The sequence below is a fragment of the Bufo bufo genome, chromosome 3 (assembly GCF_905171765.1).
Source record: "Bufo bufo chromosome 3, aBufBuf1.1, whole genome shotgun sequence".
NCBI lineage: Eukaryota > Metazoa > Chordata > Amphibia > Anura > Bufonidae > Bufo > Bufo bufo.
The window spans coordinates 91,232,075-91,248,147 of NC_053391.1; the positions used below are offsets into that span (position 1 = coordinate 91,232,075).

The 16,073-nt window shown below is 47.1% G+C and overlaps 1 protein-coding gene across 1 annotated transcript in view; it reads right to left on the reverse strand.

Moving 5' to 3' along the window:
• The window catches only part of AP1S2 (adaptor related protein complex 1 subunit sigma 2), a 133,556-nt gene that overhangs the window by 117,154 nt on the left and 329 nt on the right, over positions 1-16,073 (reverse strand). The gene's annotated exons all lie outside the window — the stretch shown is intronic.

The following is a 16,073-nucleotide window of genomic DNA, read 5'->3' on the forward strand; positions in this document are numbered from 1 at the left end:
TAATGACCAGACACAAACTTGTCTGATCCTGCAGATCCTTATTCTTCTGTCTATAGGTTAGCAAGGAGAAGGGGAAGAGAGCAGCACCTCTGGTCAGACTACACAGGGGCGGTCTGTAACCATATAGAAACACTGCATTGCAAAGAACCAATATACATAAAACTGCAGGATATTTTTAAAGGAAGAGCCGCAAATCTCTAACCTTACACATCAGGCTTTCATTAGTTGGTGATCATTCTGGAACCCGTCTCCCTTTCCTCCCACACATGTTACCAGACATACAGCTAAGATCACACACAGCTAAGGTTTAGAATAAAAATAACTCATATAAAACAGCATATTTGCCTAAAAGTCATAAAGTACAACTTTTTTATTCTCAAAGATGTTAGTAGTTACGTTCTCCGGGTTACTTTTACAAAAAAATGTTCTCCTCAGCACATACGCCATTACCCAGGATCGGCCTAGTGGGAACATGCCCGCTAGTTGTATCCTTCTGCGTAATACAGTAAGTAGTCACCCTGCTGGAAGAGCATCTGGTACCATGTTGTAGTGGACAGCTTTGGCTGGGATCCCAGCTCCTAGACGACCATGGACGGGACCTTATAGTTTTACTGACCTCTTAATGGGGGTGTCTCATAATGACTAATGAAACGCCGCTGTAAAACAAGCTTCAGTTTTAGTGGCCGGCGTGTAATGCCACAGTTCCTCTGCAACGATTGCAAGGGGTTAGAGAAGCTGCCCCCGTAGCTGATCACCGTGCCAGCTTCTATGTGAAAAGTGATTATCATCAAGAAACTGCTCCTTTTAAGGCCACTTTCACACAGTCCGTGATTTCCATTAGTGATTGTGAGCCAAAACCTGGAGTGAAGGCTACACAGAGATACGGTATAAGGTCTAGTGCACACGACCGTATCCGTTCTTGCTGTCCGCAAATTGGGCATCCGCAAAACACTGTTACCGGCCGTGTGCGTTCCGCATTTTGCGGATCGGTATGTCCTGCCCTCTAGAAATGCCTATTCATGTCCGCAACATGGACAAGACTAAGACACATTCTATTTTTTTTCTTTTTGTGGGGCCGCAGAACAGAAATATGCACGTGGACATCACACGGTGTGCTGTCCACATCTTTTGTGGCCCCACTGAGTCCCCATCCAATCTGCAAAAAACACGTATTGGATGCGGGCCAAAACTACGGCCATGTGCATAAGGCCGAATAGAAAGATTTGTTCTGTTTTTCTGACCCGAACCTGGTTTTGGCTCACAATCACTGATCAAACACTGAGGCCTCAGGCACATGACAATATTTTACATCTGTGTCCTATCCGCATTTTCTGCAGATTGTATACGGACCCATTCATTCCTACAGGTCCGCAAAAAAAAGAAATTGACACATTCGGATACGGACGTGTACATGAAGCCTGACTGTGCAAAAGCGTCCTAAGGCCTCTTTCATATTAACAGTAAGGATTGTGTCAGGGTCTGGTCAGTGAAAAACTGATGCTTTTGTAAGCAAGTTGAATCAGTTTTGTCTGCGTTCAGTGTTTCCATCAGGATAGCAAGAAAAACTGGAAAATAGCACACCTAGCATCTCCTAGCAACCAGCAGTAAAAAAGAGACTCCATCCAGATCCCATCCGTGTGCCGTCAGCTTTTATTTCACTGACTCATTGACTGGAATAGACCAGTCCTGCAAGACAAACGGATAAAGACAGAACACGCTGCGATTTTTCCTGAACGGACAGATGGTCAGTACAGCCATTGATATGAACGGGTCAGAGTTCAGCCCGGATGCTGGAACACATGCTGATGGAAAAATCACTCATGTGAAATGAGCCTAACAAGAAAGAAATTTCTAAAGGTCCTTTTACACGGACCGATAACCAGGCCCATTATCGGGGATGAATGTTTGTATAAACGCTTGTTCCCGATAACTGGACGTTCATCAGGTGATTGTGTTGTCCTCCCGGCAGCCAAAAACGGTTTCTGTTCAGCAGATCCAGGGCTGGACTTGGCATAGACGCTACAGGGAAATTTCCCGGTGGGCCCATGCTCAGTAGGTCACCGGAGCCCTCCATCATGGCCGCTGCATACCTAACGATCGAATGCTCTCAGCATTAATAATGCTAGGAGTATCAGGTACCTACGTTCCTGGCCGGCAGCTGCAGACGTCCCTCCTGAATTCAACAGTCTCGCCATTTTTAGGACAGTGATACAGATGAATACTGCAGCGGAGGCAGCAGTATTTTGTGCTGCACTGTGATATTTGGTTCTGCTGGGGCGGTATTTTGTGCTGCACTGTGGTATGGCTGGCCCCGCCTACTTTTGTTGCCCCACCTCCTTTCAATTTGGTCCCCCCAACATGTGGCCACTTTTAGGCAGGACAACTTTACGTTTCCAGTCTGTCCCTGAACACACTGTGCCGTCTGAACAGCAACCTGCTGCCGAGGAACAAGGATTGTCCCCCTACAGCAGAGGTGATTACTGCATGTATCAGGAATGTTTAGTCTGTTCCCGATAATTGCCTGATATAATATGGTCCGTGTAAAAGGACCTTTAGGGCGTGTTTCCAAATGTCCTTGTGGAAGGATCCTCTATTTCAATGTTCCTCAACTCCAGTCCTCAGGGCCCACCTACCGGTCATGATTTGAGAATATCCCACAGAATGAATACCTGTGGTAAGTTCTGATGCACTGACACTAATTATATCACCTGCTCAATACTAAGGAAATCCTGAAAACATGACTGGGAGGTGGGCCCTGAGGACTGGAGTAGAGGAACATTGCTCTATTTGATATAATGTGAAAAGTGTGGAAAGGACATGGACTACATCCGTATTCTGACACTAGGGACCCCCACCGATCAGCTGCCACGGGTCTCCGGTAAGTGCAGTGGCCTCTTCCTAGGCCAGTGAAATCATCGGTCACATGTCCTAGGCGCAGCTCAGTCCAATTCAAATGAATAGGAGTGAGTTGCAAAACCAAACACAGCCACTATACAATGTACAACACTGTGCTTGATAAACTGTGAAGGCTAACGGCACTCACCGGCGCGCCGCTGCCTCCTCAAACAGCTGATCCCGAAGATAGGTCATCGATATCAGAATCTCGGAAACCCCTTTAACATAAAAAAGAAAGTAATTCTCCACTCCAACGCTGAGGGTCTCATAACCACTGCTTCAGACTCTGTGGACTGGAAGTGGGACATCTGAACTGTTGACACTGCAGCCGTTCCATGGCCTCAGCACTCACATGCTGCTTGGGGACACGTCACCACTGAGGCAAAAGAAAGGCTGCAAAAGGTAACGCGACAAAAGGACAGGATGTCCCCATTCCAGTCCACAGGAGCGGATGTCACCATTCCAGTCCACAGGAGCGCTGGAGCGGAGCACCCGTTGAGGAGCTTTCTCTTCTTTATGTTAACTGCATTCTGAGCCTTGGTTGATTTTATCTTGAGGGTTGGAAAACCCTTTTAAGTCATCCACAATACTAAAACCATTCTATTGCATCACATGTACATGACATTACTCAAGTCCTAGACATTTCTGAGAATAACTAAGTGCATGATGATTGCCACATAATAACCGCTCAGCTTACAATGGGTACTGAGAGATGAAGGATTGAGCAACTGCACGTATAACAGAAGAGGCATCTAAAAGTCATCTAAACATAAAAAACCTACCACAATAAGGCTACTTTCACACTAGCGTTCGGAGCGGATCCGTCTGATGTTTCATCAGACGGATCCGCTCCGATAATGCAGACGTTCGCATCCGTTCAGAACGGATGCGTCTGCATTAAAACTTAGAAAATTTTCTAAGTGTGAAAGTTGTCTGAGCGGATCCGTTCAGACTTTACATTGAAAGTCAATGGGGAACGGATCCGCTTGAAGATTGAGCCATATGGTGTCATCTTCAAGCGGATCCGTCCCCATTGACTTACATTGTAAGTCTGGACGGATCCGCTCGCCTCCGGCCAGGCGGACACCCGAACGCTGCAAGCAGCGTTCAGGTGTCCGCTCACTGAGCGGAGCGGAGGCTGAGCGCTGGCAGGCGGATGCATTCTCAGTGGATCCGCCTCCACTGAGAATGCATTGGGGCCAGACGGATGCGTTCGGGGCCGCTCGTGAGCCCCTTCAAACGGTGCGCACGAGCGGACACCCGAACGCTAGTGTGAAAGTAGCCTAACTCTCGCAGCTAGTTACTGGATACATACACACAGCGAGGTCTGAACCGGATGTGACTTGTCTGTAAGAGTGGCGTTTATATCTGACAATGAAAGGTGCGGGCAGGAGACCTGGCTCTCACCCTCTTTGGGGATATACAGTCAGGTCCATAAATATTGGGACATCTACACAACATTTTTGGCTCTGTACACCACCACAATGGATTTGAAATGAAACAAACAAGATGTGCTTTAACTGCAGACTGTCAGCTTTAATTTGAGGGTATTTACATCCAAATCAGGTGAACGGTGCAGGAATTACAACAGTTTGTATATGTGCCTCCCACTTGTTAAGGGACCAAAAGTAATGGGACAATTGGCTTCTCAGCTGTTCCATGGCCAGGTGTGTGTTATTCCCTCATTATCCCAATTACAATGAGCAGATAAAAGGTCCAGAGTTCATTTCCAGTGTGCTATTTGCATTTGGAATCTGTTGCTGTCAACTCTCAAGATGAGATCCAAAGAGCTGTCACTATCAGTGAAGCAAGCCATCATTAGGCTGAAAACACAACACAAACCCATCAGAGAAATAGCAAAAACATTAGGCGTGGCCCAAAAAAAATGTTTGGAACATTCTTAAAAAGAAGGAACGCACCGGTGAGCTCAGCAACACCAAAAGACCCAGAAGACCACGGAAAACAACTGTGGTGGATGACCGAAGAATTATTTCCCTGGTGAAGAAAACACCCTTCACAACAGTTGGCCAGATCAAGAACACTCTCCAGGAGGTAGGTGTATGTGTGTCAAAGTCAACAATCAAGAGAAGACTTCACCAGAGTGAATACAGAGGGTTCACCATAAGATGTAAACCATTGGTGAGCCTCAAAGACAGGAAGGCCAGATTAGAGTTTGCCAAATGACATCTAAAAAAGCCTTCACAGTTCTGGAACAACATCCTATGGACAGATGAGACCAAGATCAACTTGTACCAGAGTGATGGGAAGAGAAGAGTATGGAGAAGGAAAGGAACTGCTCATGATCCTAAGCATACCACCTCATCAGTGAAGCATGGTGGTGGTAGTGTCATGGCCCGGGCATGTATAGCTGCCAATGGAACTGGTTCTCTTGTATTTTTGATGTGACTGCTGACAAAAGCAGCAGGATGAATTCTTAAGTGTTTCGGGCAATATTATCTGCTCATATTCAGCCAAATGCTTCAGAACTCATTGGACGGCGCTTCACAGTGCAGATGGACAATGACCCAAAGCATACTGCAAAAGCAACCAAAGAGTCAATCACCTGACCTGAATCTGATTGAGCATGCATTTCACTTGCTGAAGACAAAACTGAAGGGAAAATGCCCCAAGAACAAGCAGGAACTGAAGACAGTTGCAGTAGAGGCCTGGCAGAGCATCACCAGGGATGAAACCCAGCGTCTGGTGATGTCTATGCGTTCCAGACTTCAGGCTGTAATTGACTGCAAAGGATTTGCAACCAAGTATTAAAAAGTGAAAGTTTGATTTATGATTATTATTCTGTCCCATTACTTTTGGTCCCTTAACAAGTGGGAGGCACATATGGAAACTGTTGTAATTCCTACACCGTTCACCTGATTTGGATGTAAATACCCTCAAATTAAAGCTGACAGTCTGCAGTTAATGCACATCTTGTTTGTTTCATTTCAAATCTATCGTGGTGGTGTATAGAGCCCAAAATGGTACAATTGTGTCAATGTCCTAATATGTATGGACCTGACTGTACTTCAAACATAGTACAGTAGTAAAAGCTATAGGCTATGGACACCTTTAAAGCGTTTTATTATTGCATTCTAGTCATTTTGGGCAAAAATAAAATAAAAATCACTGTTTCAATTTGTATTTATAAAACGGTTTCGTCAGTTTTCCGTTCACAGCTTTCAGTTTCAGTGCATTTGCAGATTAGTAGGCTCTTGTTTATACTGAATCCATCAGGGAGCTGCCCTGATGGCACAATCTCTGCACTCCTGCCACCTCATAAACACTCATTTAAAAGGGTTATCCGGGATCAGTATAGGTCGCCAATATTAGATTTGCAGGGGTCCGACACTTGGGACCCCCGCCTATCAGCTGTTAGAAGATACCGGACGCTCTATGACGCTGCCTCTGCCTGGTGACATCACTGTACATCTGTCAAGTGGCCTAGTTGCAGCTCAGCGGCATTCAAGTGAATGGGGCAGAGCTACAATACCAAGAACAGCTGCTATACAATATACGGAGCTGTGCATGGAAAGCAACCAGGAGCTAGCATCACTCACCAGACCTCCTGTGAGTGCAGCGGCTCCCTGAGACAGCTGATCGACAGGGGTCCGGGACCCGGACCCCCACCAATGTGATAATGGTGACCCGTCCTGAGGATAGGTCATCACTATCTTTTTCCAGGATAACCCCTTTAAGGCTTTATTTCACACTGCTGTTAGTAGTTCCGGCAGGGAATGCACGGAGCGTTTTTTGTACTATGTAATCCCAGCATATTTGCCCGGTAGTGGCCGGACCTCCGCCGGACCCCATTATAGTTGGTGTGCCTGGTGGGCATTCAGGTAACATCCAGAGTGCTCCAGCAAACTGTACTGGCAGAGAACTACTAACGGCAGTGTGAAACTAACCAAAGCTGCATTTTTATCAAATTAATAAGAAATGAGCTATAAGGAATGTTTACGAGCGGTTAGGAAAATGCAGATAAGGGCTGCAGATCCAGCCGACACAGCAGTTCTGTTAGATTCAGAGAGTCTGCAAACGCACTGAAACTTGTAAAAGAAAAACTGTTTAAACTTTCTAATAAAGAGCAATAAAAAAAATGATTATAGCCCAAAATGACTAGAATGCAATAATAAAAAAAATATTTGCCCCAAGGGTGTCCACAGCCTTTGAAGGGGCATTCCAGTTGGTAAAAGTCCTGTGGATAGGGGTTAACTATCAGATTGGTCGGGGTCCTACCACTGAGATCAGTCCTGATCACAAGAACGGAGGCCTCGTACCGTCTGCAGGCCCCCTGCTGCTCCCCTGAAATGATCGGAGCAGCCGATCACACATGTGTGCCGCCACTCCAATAATTTTGCATGTGCGACCAGCCTCTCCAGTCATTTCAGGGGAGCAGCAGGGGGGTACGGGGTCCTCGTTCTCATGATCGGTGGGGGTCCCCCACCAATCTGATAGTTATCCCCTAGACTGCGGAATTTTTACCTACTGGAATACCCCTTTAACTTCTTATTACTATAGACAATACTGTAAAACAGCGTGCCTAGAAGCAGCGCAGAGAACGGCGGGCAGATGGCACAAGAAATGTGAGACTATCCTGGCAGGTGGCAGCTGGACATCGATGACAACAGACGTAGCACGGAGGGCTCTTGTTTCATTGCCGGATCTCGTAGGCATCGTCTATTACATGCTCTATTAGTAATAAAATGAAGCCATTGATCTCTGGGAGATTTTAGGGTTCTCTGGTTTGTGTGCGCAATCTCTAATAGCCCCTCACTTGCAGCCAGGGGTCTACAGTTTTCTGACAGGCGCGATGATCATTTTTTCTCGCAGCCGCCGCCGTTCTGTCAGGATCCGTGTTCTTCTTCTAAACATGCTGAATAATTCGGCATGCTCTGCTTATTTCTTGGGTGAAACCATAAATCTGCTTCCACTTCAGATGCACAGTTGTCTTCTTCCATAAAAAAGGCGCGTGCAGAAGACAGAGGTCACATTCACACTTTTTTTTCTTTAAGCGTTTCAGGTGTTTTTTACTTTTTTTTTCAAGCTGTTTTGGTGGCATTTTTTATTTTCTCACATTTAGGAGTTGCATTTTTTTAGGCACATTAGAAACGCCGCAGTAAAGCCCACAGAGGACGCCGGAAAAAACGCAATTAGACATACCGGTAATTCCGTTTCCTTGAATCCACCATGACGGCCACAATGAGATTGACCCTTGACCTCTGTAGGGGCAAGAACACATGAAGAGAGTTTAAATTCCCCCCACCCTTCCACCTCCTCAGTGCTTTACAAATTACCCGAAAAGGTGGATCATCATCATAAAGGATATTGATTCATATCCCCTAAAATATTAATATCTATAATATCTTCCCCCGTATATTATATATTTTATTTTTTATCTTATTTTTCTCTTTTTTTTTGGGGGGGGGGGGGGGGGGGGGCGGGGGGGGGACAGGAATAGTACGGGCCGTCATGGTGGATTCAAGGAAACGGAATTACCGGTAAGTCTAATTGCGGTTTTTCCATATCATCCACCATGACGGCCACAATGAGAGCTAACAAATGACTAAGTGGGTGGGGATATCGCATGGAGAACCCTTCGGCCAAAAAGAGTCTTGTTAGAGTCCGGAAGACTAAGACGATAGGTTCTCACAAAGGTATTTACACTTGACCAGGTTGCAGCCTTACAGATCTGGTCAAGTGAGACACCTCCTTTCTCAGCCCAAGAGGAGGCAGTGGCCCTAGTGGAATGGGCTTTAATGACCCCAGGGCTTGATTTGCCCTGAATCAAATAGCAACACTCAATGGTGGATCTAATCCACCTAGCTATGGAGGATTTAGAGAGCTTCTTTCCCTTATTTCTCCCCGAGAACTGTATTAGAAGATTATCCTTCCTGAATTCCTGGGTAGTCTCAAGATATTGAATGACTGTATCTCTAACATCTAATAGGCATATTTTATCGTCTGCCCCTCTATCCTGGGACCTGGTAATGGAGGGTAGAAATATCTCCTGGTCAAGGTGGAAATAGGAGCCCACCTTAGGGAGGAAACCGGTATCGAGTTTTAAACTAATGTGATCCTCCTTGATCTGGAGATATGGTTCCCTGCAGGAAAGGGCCTGAAGTTCTCCGATACGCCTAGCTGAAGTTATAGCTATCAGGAAGGCTGTCTTTAGGGAAAGGTGTTTTAAAGAAATGTCAGACAGCAGCACGAAGGGTGGTTTTGTTAAACCCTCTAGGACGGTGTTTAGGTGCCAAGTGGGAGCCCTAGATTTAAGAGTAGGTCTTAGTCTGACTGCTGCTCTGATGAATCTCCTGACCCACCTGTGATCGGCTAAGCTGGAGTCGTAGAAGGTGCTAAGAGCCGATATTTGCACCTTCAGGGTACTGGGTCTCAACCCTAATTCCAAACCGGGCTGAAGAAAATCTAAGATTTTATTGATGGGAGCAGAGGAGGTATCAGGGTGATCCACCCCTAACCAGGAACAATATCTTTTCCAGATTTTAAGATAGATGGAAGATGTAACCTTCTTCCTGCTGGCTTTAAGTGTGAGGATTACTTTATCTGAAAGGCCTCTGCTTCTTAAGGTCTCACTCTCAGGATCCAAACAGCTAGTCTGAATATCCCTGGGTCGGGATGTAGAAGAGGGCCCTGAACTAGCATGTCTCTCTGAGAGGGGATCTCCCAAGGATCCTCCAATGACAGCTGTTTCAGTGTGCAAAACCAGTTCCTTTTTGGCCATAAAGGAGCTATCAGGATAAGAGTGGTTGGTTCTCCTAGGAACTTCTGGATGACACGAGGGATTAGAGGTATTGGAGGGAATGCGTACGCTAGTCTCCATTTCCAGTGTATTGATAGGGCGTCTATCGCCCAAGGTCTGTCCCTTGGATTCAGGGAGCAAAAGAGATCCACCTGGAAGGAAAAAGATCTATTTCGGGATGACCTCATCTTTCGGATATCCTTTGAAAGATCCTCCTGTTCAGGGACCATTCCCCCGGATCTATTTTCTCTCTGCTCAGGTAGTCTGCCACTGCATTTTCGCATCCTTTCAAGTGGACAGCAGAGAGCGATAAGGTGTTTCTTTCTGCCCAAAAGAAGATTCTTTTTGCCACTTCCCCTAGCAGGCTGGACCTTGTCCCTCCCTGGTGTCTTAGATATGCCACAGTGGTGGTGTTGTCGGACAGGATCTTTAGATGCTGATCTTTTAACAAACTCTCTCCTTTTGCTATGGCCTTGAGAACTGCGTATAGTTCTCTGAAGTTAGATGAATTTCTTTTGATGTCCTCTGGCCAGGTATCCTGAAAAAAATGGTCTCCTATTTTGGCTCCCCAGCCCTCGAGACTTGCGTCCGTTATTACTTGAACTTCTGGATGGTTTTGCCAATCCAGTCCCTTGAGTAGTGTTCTCTTTTGTTTCCACCAGTTGAGATCTGATTTCACAGACTGTGGTATGCAAATCAGTCTGTCCAGGTCGCCCTGTCTTCCATTCCATTCCCTCAGGATCAAGCCCTGGGTTATTCTCGTGTGGCTCTGGGCCCACGGTACTGAGGGTAGGCAGGCGGTTAGGTTTCCTAATAAGCTCATGGCTTCCCTGATGGAGCATCTGTGAGATTTCTGAAATTCCACAACCTTCTTTATCAGGATCTCTATTTTGTCCTGAGGAAGAAAGGTCGAGGTATGGAATGATCGTATGCCTTCTCGGCGAAGATAAGCCACCATCTCTAACACGAGTTTTGTAAAAATTCTGGGTGCAGAGGAGATGCCAAATGGAAGAGCGAGGTACTGGAAGTGATGGATCGAACCGTCTGAACCTTTTAGTGCAAACCGTAGGTACTTCTGAGAGAGCTAGTAAATAGGGATATGATAGTAGGCATCCTTGAGGTCGATTGACGACATAAATGCCCCCTTTTGGATGAGAGGAATTGTAGATGAGATGGTCTCCATTTTGAACCTCCTGTACAGAATGGATCTGTTTAATGGTTTTAGATTTATTAGTCCCGAAGGACTGGTCTGGCTTTTTTACCAGAAAGAGGTTGGAGTAGAATCCCTTTCTCTCTTCTCGTACTGGAACTCTTTGGATTACGCCGAGATCTAGAAGATCGCGGACTCCCTGACATATCTTTGGTAATTCTGCCCTGTTTTGGGAAGAAATAAGGAATCTCTTTGGGGGGACTGATGTGAATTCTTGTAACCCTAGGAGATGATATTTAGTGCCCAGGGGTTTGAGGTGATTTGTTCCCAAGAAAATAGGAAGCGCATCAGTCTGCCCCCTACCTTGGCGTCATTGCTGTTTGGTTTGTCTGTTCTGGGGATTGAGGATGAAGCCCCGCCCCCTTCCTCCTTTAGGGTAGCTCCTTCTTACGGATTTTCCTTTGCCCCTATAGGATCTCTGTTGGGGTTGAAACTGACGAAAGGGCTTTTTTTTTAGTCTCCTTATCCTCAGGAAAACCCTTTTCCTTATCTGCAGCTCTTTCTAGAATTTTGTCTAGAGTGGGTCCAAATACATCCCGAGAATGGGATAGAGCAGAATTTGGATTTGGAGGCTGTAACCTGACCAGGCGTTCATCCATAGTGCCCGGCGGGTGGCATTGGATAAAGCTGCTTCTTTTGCAGGGAAGCGGATCGATTCCGCTGAGGCATCGGCTAGAAATGCTGTGGCGGATCGGAGAAGCGGGATAGAATCGCGAATCTCCTCTTTAGAGGTTTTATTTTTTAGATGTTCATCAAGTTCACCTAGCCAGATGTACATAGCCCTGGCCACGGATGTTGCTGCTATGTTTGTTTTGACCCCAAACATCGCAGATTCCCAGGACTTTTTTAGCAGCCCATCCGCATTTCGATCCATCGGATCGCCCAGCTGAGAGGAGTCCTCAAAAGGTAAAGCGGTTCTCTTTACCACCTTGGCCACTTGTAGGTCAACCTTAGGTGTTTCATTTAATATCTTGCATTCCGTCTGGTCAAAGCAAAGCCTATTTCTAAACTCCTTAGGGACTCCTAGCCTCTTTTCTGGATCAGACCACTCTTCCAAAATCATTTCCCGTATATTTTAATTTATTGGGAAAACGATGGATGTTTTTGATCTAAGGCCCCCGAACATCTCATCCTGGAAAGTACGGGGTCTAGGGGTGTCCTCAATTCCCATTGTAGACCTGACAGTCCTTAGCAGTTCCTCCATTTCATCCGAAGAGAAGAAATATTTTTTATCCTCATCTAAAATTTCTCCCTCTGATAGGGGGTCCTCATTATAAATTTGTCTGGATGAGACAGAGGCTTCCTCCGCATCCCAGGAGGATATAACAGAGAGCTTGCATTTTTTGGGAGGATTAGGAGTACTGCCAGGAGTCGACATAGAAGCCAAGGAAAACTTAAAGAGGACCTTTCACTAGAATAGAAAATCTAAACTAAGTATACAGACATGTAGAGCGGCGCCCATGGATCTCCCTGCACTTACTATTATACCTGGGCGCCGCTCCGTTCTCCCGGTATAGGCTCCGGTATCTTCACATGTTCGGCTCCACCCAGTTGAGCAAGCCGGCGTCTCTTTCTCCCATGCTGTAGCGCTGGCCAATCGCAGCGCTTAGCTCATAGCCTGAGAGAAAAAAAAAACTTAGTTTAGATTTTCTATTCTAGTGAAAGGTCCTCTTTAATTTCATCCAAAATAAAAGATTTCATTTCTGTAAGAATATTTGGTTGCTCTTCCTTCCAGATATCGGCTGTGCAAGACTTGCAAAGTCTTTTCTTATAATTCTCCGGTAACCTTTTTGAGCAGGCATTACACTTTAGTAACTTCACTTTAACTTTAGACTCTTTAGTACCCTGGAAGTGAGGGAACAACCAAATATACCGCAGTTAGCAAATAAGGACAAGTGCTAACTTAACTACACAAACCCCCCAGGGGGGAACTCACAGTACTGACGGCAGAGGGATCAGGACCTTCCTGGCGGGGAGTAGGTGTCTCTGACATCGTGGTGTTTGCAGGCAAATGCTGGCTGGAACCGCGATCTATTTAGCAGCCTCAGCGTCTGACGTCATCAAGCTGCGCCCCGAGCTGTCGGCGTGTGCCTGCGTCGCACCAACCTCTGTAAAGGTGCGTGTGCGTCGGCGTGGCCCGCCTCCTAATGAATGCGCCGCACCTACCCCCTAGCCGGTCACGTGAGAGCGAGGAGGACGACGCACGCAGCGCGCGAACCTCCCTGTGAAGCCGGCACCCCAGACTGCTTCCCGCTGAGAGAAAGGAGGTCTCAAGGTAAGGGAGGACCGCAGGCCCCAGCATAGGCCGGGGACGAGGGTCCTTGATGCTCCATGCTGTCCAGCCTTAGCCCCTGCCACGTGAGGACAGCAGAAGATTCCTGTAGAAAAAATCCTGAATGGGATACTTCAACCCTCCCGACCGGAGGGCTCTCTCCACATGTTGGCCCCTGTAGGGGCAGGAAAGCACTGAGGAGGTGTAGGGGTGGGGGGAATTTAAACTCTCTCCATGTGTTCCTGCCCCTACAGAGGTCAAGGGTCAATCTCACTGTGGCCATCATGGTGGATGAAATGGAAAACTGCCATGCCTAGATCCCTAGGACGCCGTTAGTTTCGGTCATTTAACGCATGGCTGGGTCGGGACGTGCATCCATACCGCAGTCACCTGAACGAGGCTGGCTTCACATCACCATTTCGTTTTACCTTCTTCTGATCCTTCAGCAGAAAATAAAAAAGGATCCTTTATTTTGAGCATCTGTTATGCTCCTTTTTTTCATCGCCTGTTATTTTAGACGGAAAAAGTGCTTTTTCTCTCATCTAAAATGATGGATCTCGGACGGAGACGGCTAAAAAGGATATAAAAGGTGCATAACTAAGAATAACGGATCACGGATCTGGTTTTTTTTTTTTCTCTCTTTTTGTTCGGAAAACGAAACGGTAACGTGAACCCGGCCTGAGGCCGTACACTGTAATATATCACACAGGATAACACGGAGACAAAGATACTCCTCAGGGCATTTTGGAACCTTTATGGCACTGAAGCTGATCAGTCCTCATATTCATGAGCTCCTGTCTCTCCCCATCATGCTGGTTGCAATAGGTAAGGAGCTGTCATTGGTGGCGGGAGACAGGAGTCCAGGACTCCTGAGCTCGTGCACTGTATGGTGTGGACCCCGGCGCTGGAGCTGCTCATAATCAGCAAGTGGAGGAAAGAAAGCCGCGACCCCCAGACACTTCTCCCACGGCTTCCACTTCATCTATGTGCAATCTGAGGACCACTTACCGATGGCAAATGGCCCCAAGAACTGTACGTCCACTACTTACAGGGGCTTTACATATGGAGCATCTTTTCATACAACTCCATGTGGTGCCATTCCTCTATTATTCCAACATGAAGACTATAAATGAATTGGCAGCAGTCTGCAATAAAGGTCCAGCTGGGGGTGTGTCCCTGCACAAGTGGTAGCACTGATTGGATAGTGACAGACTGTGGAGGGACACCCCCTAACAGGTAACACCCAGATGGATCTTTATCTCCCTGGGAAGTCAATGGCTGCCATAAGCACAATGCGGGTAGGATGACTAAGGGTACTTTCACACTTGCGTTATTCTTTTCCGGTATAAAGTTCCGTCCTAGGGGCTCAATACCGGAAAAGAACGCTTCAGTTTTATCCTAATGCATTCTGAATGGAGAGCAATCCGTTCAGTATGCGTCAGGATGTCTTCAGTTCAGTCCCTCTTACGGAATTTGGCTGCAGTATTTTCTCCGGCCAAAATTCCAGAACACTTGCCAGAATGCCGGATCCGGCATCAAGTGTTCCAGCAAAACGGATCCGGTTTCCCGGTCTGCGCATGCGCAGACCTTTAAAAATGTAAAAAAAAAAAAAATATCGGATCTGTTTTTCCGGATGACACCAGAGAGACGGATCCGGTATTTCAATGCATTTGTGAGACAGATCCGCATCCGGATCTGTCTACAAATGCTATCCGTTTGCGCACGGATCTCCGGATCTGGCAGGCAGTTCTGGTGACGGAACTGCCTGCCGGATCCTCACAACGCAAGTGTGAAAGTACCCTAAAAGCATGGCTGCCAATCCAGCTCCCGCTACCATCAATCCCTAGCTTTCCCGGGCTAGTTACACAGAGAGCGGCCCCCGCATACACAGGCCCACAGGTACTGATGACACTAGGTTAAAGGCACCAAAATCTCTTGAAGTGCAACAAATATTCACAAACAAATTCCAACTTTTCCCATTAAATTTAAAGGGGTCATCCAAGAAAAAAAAAAGCTTAAAAAGAGCTCTGAGAGAGGCGGACCTGCGGTGGGGTTCATACTCACCTGATCCCTGCCCATAGGTTCCAGCTGCTCTCCAGTCGTCTCTGCGACGCTCTGATATCAGCATCCTGTTGATGTTGCGCCACGTACCGCTGCAGCCAATCATTGGATGCAGCGGCGACCCATCAGACACGCAGCACATCTCGTGGCGCCTGACAACAGGACGTTGATGCCAGAGCATCGCAGAGACAGCTGGGGAACAATGGAGCCGGAACCCAGCGGTGGGGACCGGGTAAGTACGAACCCTTACCCCACCGCCGGCCGGCCTGTCTCCGAGTCTTGGATAACCCCTTTTAAAAGTGACAAGAAAAGTCGACGAGTTCTCCGAGGAGACGTAGTTTGGGCAAATGAATTGAATAAATGAAGTGTAAATAGTGTTTATTTTTAAAGGGGTATTCTGGGTTAGTAGAAGTTATCCACGCAATAGGGGATAACTACCGCTCGGACCCCCACCGATCACGAGAACAGGGGCCCCATACCCCCTGAAATGATCAGTGGCTGGTCGGGCATGTGTGTGTCCGCTCCATTCATCTGGCGATAGGTGAGCGCTGTACTCGGCTATCTCCGGAATTCCCATAGAAATGAATGGAGCGGCCACCGGGGGGCTGCAGGGGGTACCAGGGGGCTGCAGGGGGTACCGGGGGGCTGCAGGGGGTACCGGGGGGTACGTGGCCCCTGTTCTCATTTATGATCGTGGGGTCCCAGCAGTAGGATCCCCTTTTAGATATTTGGATGGGGGATGATTTCTACCAACCGGAATACACCTTTACAATGTCACCCTGCAGAGTAACCCCACAGCAAGGGGATCATCATCCTGTGCAAAGCAGACAATCCCTTTAAGAATTCATCTACAAGACTGGAACCCAGGAAAGCTGCAC